Source organism: Pyrus communis, chromosome 3, assembly GCF_963583255.1.
Source record: "Pyrus communis chromosome 3, drPyrComm1.1, whole genome shotgun sequence".
Lineage (NCBI taxonomy): Eukaryota > Viridiplantae > Streptophyta > Magnoliopsida > Rosales > Rosaceae > Pyrus > Pyrus communis.
This window is the reverse complement of record NC_084805.1, coordinates 13,801,973-13,812,056: the sequence shown is the minus strand read 5'-3', so window position 1 is coordinate 13,812,056 and position 10,084 is coordinate 13,801,973. Positions and strand designations below refer to the sequence as shown.

Here is a 10,084-nt window from a genome sequence, read left to right as displayed (position 1 = left end):
GTCTTTTTTTGTAGTCTTTTTTTTTTTTTTTTTTTTTTTTATTTCCCCGAGATTTGTGTTTTGTATACGTCTTGACGGGTTGAATTTTATTATTGATTTTGATTAAGAAAAAAAAATGTAATTTCTAAATAAAGAATGATAAATATTTCAATAATTTTATTAAACTTGGTAAAATTAATTTTTAACCAAAAACAAAAGAAATGGTCATCGTGATTAACCAGACAATGTATTGCTCCACTTTGATGTTGACTAGACCCAACTTCCCCGCTGCCCTAAAGTCTCCATCTCCATACGAATATAAAACTCACGTAGACTTAAATGTTTAATTGATCATTTGTTTGTTAACTTCTAACGAGAAAGATTATATATATATATATATATATATGTATGTATGTATGTATGTATGTATGTATGTATGTATGTATATGAAAGACTACTTATTTAAGCACCAGAGTTCATTTGTTTCGCTTCCCATGATTTTCAGAAAACCTTTTAAAATACAACGCTCGGCAGACTAAATGATGTGTCACCAATAAGAATGAACACGTTTATTAATGCTTAAATAATAATCAAATCATCAACTTTCATGTCATTTAGTTTAGAAAATTTAATATTTAAATTTAGTCTCCTTAACATTATTCGGATTTATAAATTATTATGTGCACATCTAATGCCCACGTAAGTATCATGCAGCAAAACAGTACTGTTTGACCAAACTTAATTTGGAAAAAATTGGGGAGCTAGCTAGGAAGCTCTCAATGGCAGTGCAAATCTTTGAATAAGTTTTTTAAAATAAATTCTCATGTGTTTCACTCTCTATTATCTCGGTTAGTGATCTTTAATTAACCACCCATAAATTCACTGTTACTAAAATATTAGAAACAAGTACATAGATTTCAATATCTCACGTGTTCATACATCTATTCAATTATAGTTACAACTTATACATAGCTGGTTTAGTAGCATGAGTAATCTCTTCGTTAAAACTGCTGTGAATTTTAAAAATCCTATAAAATAAGTAGTGCTCTAAAAGTCACTAGGCGGTAGTAAAAACCTAGGCAGTTTATCTATTTATTTATTTTTTTATCAAATTTATTATATAACTTATAGTTAAATGTCTACTTATACTTTTTTATGGTATTTATATACTGTCGTTTCGGTGGTTTGAAGGATTCATTGTCATATTCTTGTCGTTTGTTATTGCAAGGTCTTTATATGATTGTACATTCACTTGTGTCTGAATCATCGTACTTTTGAAGAGTTTGTTTTAAGTTGTATTACTATTAGTTTTCCTCAAAAAATTTGACACCCATGAAAGCATGATTAACACAATAACAACTAAGGATATTTTGTTTCAACCCAACTTTCTTGTCTCTAGACCCAACTAAAAATATTTATCTACCAAAAGTCCAAATAACCCAAAACACGAACAACAACAATAATCTCTGTACACCTTTTTTATTTAATCCGGTGAACCCTCTCCGATGTTGTTGGCAACAACGATCCTTCTCTACTATTTTTCGTAGGTCTCCTCTTCTTTCTTGAATTCCTCGCATATACGTATCTTTGCTTTCTCTTAATTTTGGTAAATTATACACATTGGTTTTTTTTTTTTTTTAATTTTTTTTAACAAATATACACATTGGGTTTTAGTGAATATAAAAAGCAACCAAACTCCATAGCGGCAAGGTTTATGTGCATTTTCACTCCAACACCTTTCTATCTGAACATTAAACCAAATTGAAAAAGAAAAAAAAAAAAAATATACCGTTTGAGAAAAAACAGAGATTTAACAAGAAAAAGAAGAGGAATTGTAATTGTTCAGTTTCTATTTAAAACACAATAAAACAACGCCAGTCAACATGTGCTTGTGAAATTGACAAAAAAGAAAAACATGTGCTTGTGAAATAACCTAATAAAATTAAGAAAAAGAAGGTATACTTTCTTCATCATATAATATAAACATTAGAAAAAAAAAGAGAGTAAGGGGATGGTCGGTGTCGACGACTTCGGAAAAGGTTGCCGCGTTAGGGTTGGGTCACCGGATTAAATAAAAAGGATGTAAAGAGATTATCGTTGCTGTTTATGAATGGGTTTATAAAATTATTCTTTTTTGTTTATTTAAGGATGAATTTGAAAATTTGAAAGATAAAATTTTTAGTTGGGTATAGAGATAAGAAAGTTAGGTTTAAATAAAAATTTTCTAACAATTATGATATGTAAGTACATTAAAAACATGACCTCCGATCTTTACTCAATCAATTAATTAGAAAGATGATAAATGCTAAGAAGAATGTCAAAATAGGACTCTTATGGACTATGTGCCATCTCATAATTTGACATCAATTCGCGTGTCAACATTATAAAATATTGTGCAAATAACATAAAGCGACAAAGAGTCCAAGAAAAATTTCACTTTTAAGATAGTTTTCTTAGTATTTCTCTTGGAAAGATTGCTCGCATTTAATCTCCCATCTACATGCCATTTCTTACAAAGAAAATCAATCTGAATCTAATAATATAATGATGATGACGAAGACGATGATGGTGATGAATGTGTGTATTTTATATGAGAGAGGATCCTTGCTGTATCCTTTTTGTGAGGATCTCAGGGATCCTCCAATCATATTCGTTTATTGTATATCGTGCGGTCAGTTTTTGTTAGATATTGTTTATATTCAATTTTAAATAAAAAAATTACAATGATTTCTGATCACATGATGTACTATTCACAAGATCCTTACGATGAGGATCAGTCCAATATAGTAGAGTTAGAGTCCAACAAAAACTGACCGTTGATTAGCATTATGTTGTAATTGACACCATTAAATTGTCCAAAAGTGACTATATTTGTCCTCTCCATCCAACACAATTCTACCCTACGATAAGCCACACCCTACCACAACCCCACATGAATTTTTCAAAAATGGTCCCATAACTTCATTGGCAGGCTCCAACCCTCAAAGCTTATAGCTTATGCCCAACTCTATATAAGCACTTTCTCTTCTCTTCAAATTCACAACCAAATACCACACGTTAAAAAAATAAATAAATAAAAAACCGCTAAAAACAGCTTATAGATTGTGAAAACAGCCACAACCCAAATCCCCATTCTTCCAAATTTTTAATTTTGGTCGATAACTTTTTTTTTTTTTTTTTTTTTTTTTTTTTTTTTTTGACATTGGAGATGGATTACCAGTATGTTCTTGGTGGGGTGTTGGTTTCTCTTCTGGGCTCTGTTTTCTTCATGATCATCAACACCACTCTCAGCGGTGAGAAGAAGAAGGTGGTCGAGAAAGTTTCCGACGGCGTTAAAGGAAATGGGTACGGACGTTGTCATTGTTGGTGCCGGAGTTGCCGGTGCTGCCCTTGCTTAGACTCTTGGGAAGGTGACAAAATAATTCTCTCTACTATAAAATGCATATATCTATTAATTAATAAAACTCTTTTTGTCAACTAAAAGTTTCACTATTTTTTATTGAAGCCTCACCTGTGACATCCCACATCGCCCAGGGGAGTGATCTTTATATGTATATTCCCAGCCCCACCTAGCATGAGGCTTTTTAGGAGCTCACTGGCTTCGAATTCCATCGGAACTCGGAAGTTAAGCGAATAGCGCGCGAGAGCATTCCCATGATGGGCGACCCACTGGGAAGTTCTCGTATGAGTTCCCAGAAACAAAACCGTGAAAGCATGGTCGGGGCCTAAAGCAGACAATATCGTGCTACGGTGGAGTCGGGCCCGGGAAGTGGTCTCGCCCGGGTCGAGATATGACAATTTGGTATCAAAGCCTAACCCTGGTCGCGTGTGTGCCGACGAAGACGTCGGGGGTGGATTGTGACATCTCACATCGCCCAGGGGAGTGATCCTTATATATATATATATATATATATTCCCATCCCCACCTAGCACGAGACCTTTTGGGAGCTCACTGGCTTCGAGTTCCATCGGAACTCGGAAGTTAAACGAGTAGCGTGCGAGAGCATTCCCATGATGGGTGACCCATTGAGAAGTTCTTGTGTGAGTTCTCAGAAACAAAACTGTAAGGGCATGGTCGGTGCCCAAAACGGACAATATCGTGCTACGGTGGAGTCGGGCCTGGTAAGTGGTCCCGCCCGGGTCAGTATATGACATCATCTATCGGTGACGTTAAAAAAATAGGAAAACTAACGAAAAGTCCAAAAACACTTCATTTTTAATGAAAAGCCCTTTTAAAGGTATAATGAATAGTACTAGAGAAATGTATAAATGTGGTTTTTCGTTAAAAGTAAACAGTACAGGGAGTGTTTTGTTTAAACTCCCTAAAAAAATCTCTAATATTTAAAATAAAAAATAAAAATAAAAATAAAAAACAAAAAACAAAAACCTCTTACTTTCCCCATGTTCTCTCTCTCTCTCTCTCTTTCTCACTCTCTCTCTCTCCCCCTCTCTCCTTCTCATTTTCTAAAAAATGTGTTCATACACATAAAGTGTGTAGGCAAATGCTAGTTATAGATTAGAAGAAGTGACTATTATTGTGATTCTTGATTGGTGACAGATTAAATTAAAGAAAAATAAAGAATTGCATTTCATTGCAGTTTGAACCGAAATCATTATTATTATTATTATTATTTTATTTTTATTTTTATTTTTGAAAAAATAAAATAATAGATTTCATCAAAACATAGTCACAGTACATTGATTTCCATCCATTTCCTAGATATCTGAATGAGATTCCTCAACAAGTAGATCAACAATAATACTTGGAGGGGAGAATTCATTATTTGTTTTATTAATTAAATTGTTATTACTTTTTATAATCTGTTTTCCTCAATCAACCCAGATAAAGTAGTCAAAGCTTAATAAAGATTTCTGAGAAGGCTAGCTAATTAAGCATTCAGATCTTCTTTAATTTCTTGGCTAACAATCTTTGATCATGTGAGCTTTTGAGTACAAACATATGTTTTGCTCAGGAAGGGCGTAGCAGTGTACACGTGATCGAAAGAGACTTGAGTGAACCAGACAGAATTGTTGGTGAGCTGTTGTAGCCTGGAGGCTATCTCAAATTGATTGAGTTGGGCCTTGAAGGTAAGCAATTGCTTAAAATTGTTTAATTTGCTATACACATTGCCATAGTTTCTGTACTAATTGATTATTTCATACCAAATTTGCGTGCATCGATTTTGATCAACAATTCATATTTGTGACATGCAGACAGTGCAAATGAGTCCATTGATGCACAGAAAGTGTTTGGTTATGCTCTTTATAAAAATGGGAATGACACAAAAGTGTCTTATCCCTTGAAAAACTATACTTCAGATATCGCCGGGAGAAGTTTTCACAACGGACGTTTCATCCAAAGAATGCGTGAAAGGGCTGCAACTCATAAAATTTAATTCTCATTTTCCATGTTTTCTTGGAGAAATTGTTCAATGTGTCTGAAACACGGCCCGGTACATCAGTGTCATAATATAATTGGTTGAATTTTTTTTTTTTCCCAAATTTCCATTCAATTGCGTTATTATATTTGGTATGTTGCATTCTAGGCATACAGACAAATCTATTGTTTTCTTGGTCTTTTGCAGGACTAGTCTAGAGATTTTTTAGGCTCTGGGCGATGTCAACAAATGTGCCCTCACTTTATATAAGAAAATTATTTGTTTTCATACGTAAGACATCGATAAAATTATACTTAGAAAAGTACTTTAAACTTAATAATTTAGAAACAAGGAACTAATTTATTTTGTATCGTGAGAAGGAAACAAAAAAACTCTGGGTTTACAAATAGATAGATATGAGTTTTGTTTTCCATCTGAACTTTTAAAGTGTTTTTGTATAAATCGTGAGGTATTTTTTCTTATTGACTAACCTTGTCAATATGGGACTAAAAAAATAATGATATTTTTGAGTCTTTAATTGATATGTATAAGTAATAAACTGGTACTAAATTAAATTTTTTGGTGACACGTTATATGATTTGCAAATTTGGTCTAAAAATTTGGTCAACGCATTACTCTTTGTTGAAAATTAGACTTGAATTGGAACAAATGTTTAAAAATAACAACCCACATAGCTACTAGCTATTAATTAAAAATAAATTAACAACCCTAAACAAAATTTGTAAAAATTGAAAAGAATAAACATGCACTTAGCATTTCGAACTTAGGACCTCTCATTAATTTTAAACAACAAAACCCATTGATTATATTTATACTCTTATGAAAAGAAATTTGTAAAAATTGAAAAGTAAATAAGCACACATGGTGTTTTGAACCCAAGACCTCCTCATTAATTTCAAACAACAAAACTACCATTTCTAGTTAAACTTCTTTGTCATTGAACCAAATTTTATAAATTTATACTCTTATGAAAACATACACAAATATACCACCCTAATTATTTTGATGCCCCCAATTATTTTGGACCTTGGACGGTCGCCTTGCCTGCATTGGGCCTGGGCTGGCCCTGGTCTTTTCATTGTTTTGAGTAATCTATTTCAACTTGTTAGGTATGGTTTGGGGTTGAGGTGATTTTAAAAAAAGCTGGGAGAGTTTTTGGTGTTTGGTAAACACCCAAAATCAGTTTTTTTTTTTTCTTTCAAAGTTTCAGATGAAAAAAAGCTAAAAAGTGGAAGCTGCAAAAAGCAGCTTCAAAAAATGGCTTATTGTGGAAGCTGCCAATACTGCCCTCTTTTCTCCTTTCTCATTTCTCCTGATTCCTCTCAGGAGGAAGAACAACGTCGTGGCCAGACGACATGTACGGCGTGGCCAGAAATTTCAGAGGAGCTGCCTCCGGCGAGCCTGCATCGCCAACGTCGCTCGAGTTGAGTGGTGATAACAGTCTGAGTCCCCCGATTCCATTGCTAGTGGAGCTATCGAGAGCAGCCTACTGAAGGAAAGACTAGTGGTCCACGAGCGCTATCATTGAGCATGATAGAATCAATTCCGCAGCCAATTTTATCCTTAGAGTGTGGATGATGAGCAAGAAGCCTTTCCGCCACAATCTTTTCATTTTCCTTCATCAGCTGCTCACCATCCATATACTTATCAGAGTGCAGAATCTCATTGGCTAGCAAAATGACGAGCTCAATGTCGTTTAAAATCTCCCGTTCCTTATCTTTCCACTTGCAGTAGGTCAGGGTCGTCCCAGCGAGGGTACTTCGGCGGCTCCTTCACACACAACCTCTCAGTGGGGACCTTTCCGCAGAGGACAATGAACTCTCTGGCCGAGTCGACTCGCTCATCATCTCATTGTTTGAGTGGCATTAGTGTATGGTGGATCATGGTAGTGACTATGCAGGTGTTTGGTTCTTCGGTTTCTGCAGATTCATGGTGGAGGTTGTGAGGGTTTCACGGTGGTGTGATGAAAAAACGAATGACATCGTGGCTTATCATAGCACATCTAGTATTATAAAAGGTCATTTCATATAGTCACAGCTGTTTTATATAAAAATTTACCAAGCACTATCATACTGTTTTTTTTATTTTTATTTTTTCCAAAAGCACTTTTACAAAAAAATTTACCAAACACTCTGCTGCTTTATTTCACAGCTAATTATTCTCACAGCACAGCAGAAGCAGTTTTTTTTTCAAAGCACAGCAATACCGAACCAGCCCTTACTCATGTCCCTCGAATTTTCTTAACAGCGTGACACTGGAACAAGGAACTGTTACAACCCTAATTGAAGAAAAGGGCACCATCAAGGGTGTTACGTACAAGAACAAGGCTGGAGAGGAGATGAGATCATACGCTCCGCTAACAATAGTTTGCGATGGGTGCTTTCAAATCTCCGCCGCAATCTCTGTTCTCCAAAGGTTGACAATCCTTCTTGCTTGGTCGGTTTGATCTTGGAGAACTTTCCTCATGCAAACCACGGACATGTGATCTTGGGAGAACCTTCACCCATTTTATTTTACCCTATCAGTAGTACCGAGGTTCGTTGTTTGGTAGATGTTCCCGGCACAAAAGTACCCTCAGTAGCTAATGGTGAAATAACTTGAAAACTGTAGTGGCTCCTCAGGTATCTATTATTTGCTTGACTTGTTAAGTTTTGATTCAAATGTGACAAATATTTATCAATTAAAAAGTACTAATTGAAGGACTTTGGTATTTAAGGTTCCCCCTCAGCTCTTGAAGTCTTTTCTAGTGGCGGTCGAGAAAGGAAACATCAGAACAATGCAAAACAAAAGCATGTTTGCTACTCCTGCTCCCACTCCTGGTGCAATTTTATTGGGTGATGCATTCAACATGCGACACCCTTTAACCGGAGGAGGAATGACCGTGGTTCTTTCAGACATTGTTCTTCTTAGGGATCTTCTTAGACCCCTATCTGATCTCAATGACGCACCAGCTTTGTGTGAATATCTCGAATCGTTCTACACATTGCGCAAGGTATGAATCATCAGATATGGAATAAAAAAAATTCCATGTTTAGACAATATGATATGTTAATGAATACTTTTAGAGTTTTACAACATAATATATTAGATATCTTGATGAACAAACATTATCTCATATGTGAAATGTATAATTTGTTTGATGGTGCTGTTTGTGATTTCCGCTTTGCTATAATTATTGTACTTGGTTTTCTTTTTGCAGCCTGTTTCATCTACCATAAACACACTGGCCGGAGCCTTGTACAAGGTATTTTAATTTGTGCATCACCTGACCCGGCAAGACAGGAAATGCGAGAAGCGTGTTTCGACTATTTGAGCCTTGGAGGCATATGTTCATACAGACCTATATCTCTTCTCTCGGGTCTTTACCCTAGTCCGGTCCATCTGTAGGGCCGTCTCTGAGATTTTGGGGACCCTGTATGAAATTTATAAAGGTGCCCCTCCTTAAGATAGTCTTAAAAAATGTAGAACAATGTATTAATGCTGGAAAACAATTCAAAACAAAGTTTAGCACTCACTGATTGCAAGTTTAAAAATGTCATTAATAATAAGTAAAAAGAGCTACAAATATAACATTCACTAAATAATCAGAAGCAGTTCAATCTTAAATAACCAAACAAAAAACAAACATCAAAAGCTATAACTTTAAAGTTTCACTTGAATATGTAACATTATAATATCATAATATCGAAAAATACCGTCTTTTATGGTGTATTATTGACACTTAAAATATCTTATTGTACTCTAAATTTTTATATTTAGAAAAAAAAAATTACGCTTATAAAGAGTGTAAGATGAGATTTCAAAGTGTTAACAAAATCAATTTTTGAATATCGAACATTATTTCATAACAAAAGCATTTTTAAATATAGAATATTATTATATATAAATATTAGGTGACAAAAATTTTGGGTGCCTCTTCAAATTTGGGGCCCTGTGCGACTGCACCTTCCGCACCCCCCTCAACACCCCCTCTGTCTATCTGTTTCTCCATTTCTTTGCTGTGGCTGTCTATGGAGTTGGCCGCTTAATGATTCCATTCCCAACGCCTAAAGGTATATGGCTTGGGACTAGATTGATCTTGGTATGTTCACTAAAATTCCCAATAGTTCCTCTTTATCAACATGCTTGTCAATTACCAATTAATACATACGTAAGTTTTCACTTGAACTAAAATTTGGTTTTTCCTTTTATTTTCAGGGTGCATCAGGAATTATATTCCCCATTATTAAGGACGAAGGAGTTAGACAAATGTTCTTTCCTGCAACAATCCCGGGATATTAGAAAGCTCCTCCTCTTCAAATGAAGAATCGGGAACAGGCAGACAAATTCCAATCATACTCTTTCTGAACTACCGGAGTAAAGTTTTCAACAAAAAAAGAACTACAGGAGTAAACTGACAAGAGTCTTATTGAGATAGCTGAAATCTGGTTTTAAGAAAAGAGATAGAAGAGATAGAAGAGATGAGATAGAATTGTATTGATTGAGAGAACGTTTTCTTCATTAGAGAACATATGATTTACATAGTTCACTTATATAGAAGTTTTACAAACTTGCAGCCCAAGTACTCTTCTTTAACTACCTCCTTATACCAACTAACTCACTCTAGCAATATTCGAACTAACCAACTATATGTATAACCACCTATTTAATCTTGTGACAAGTGGCTTTGTCTTGACCATGGATAACTTCCTCACATGGATCACTTT

General features: G+C 34.9%; 1 pseudogene; it reads left to right on the top strand.

Annotated features, from left to right (window-relative positions):
- The first annotated feature begins 3,187 nt into the window (after positions 1 to 3,187).
- On the top strand, positions 3,188 to 9,725 carry LOC137728225 (squalene monooxygenase SE1-like; annotated as a pseudogene).
- Positions 9,726 to 10,084: the final 359 nt, after the last annotated feature.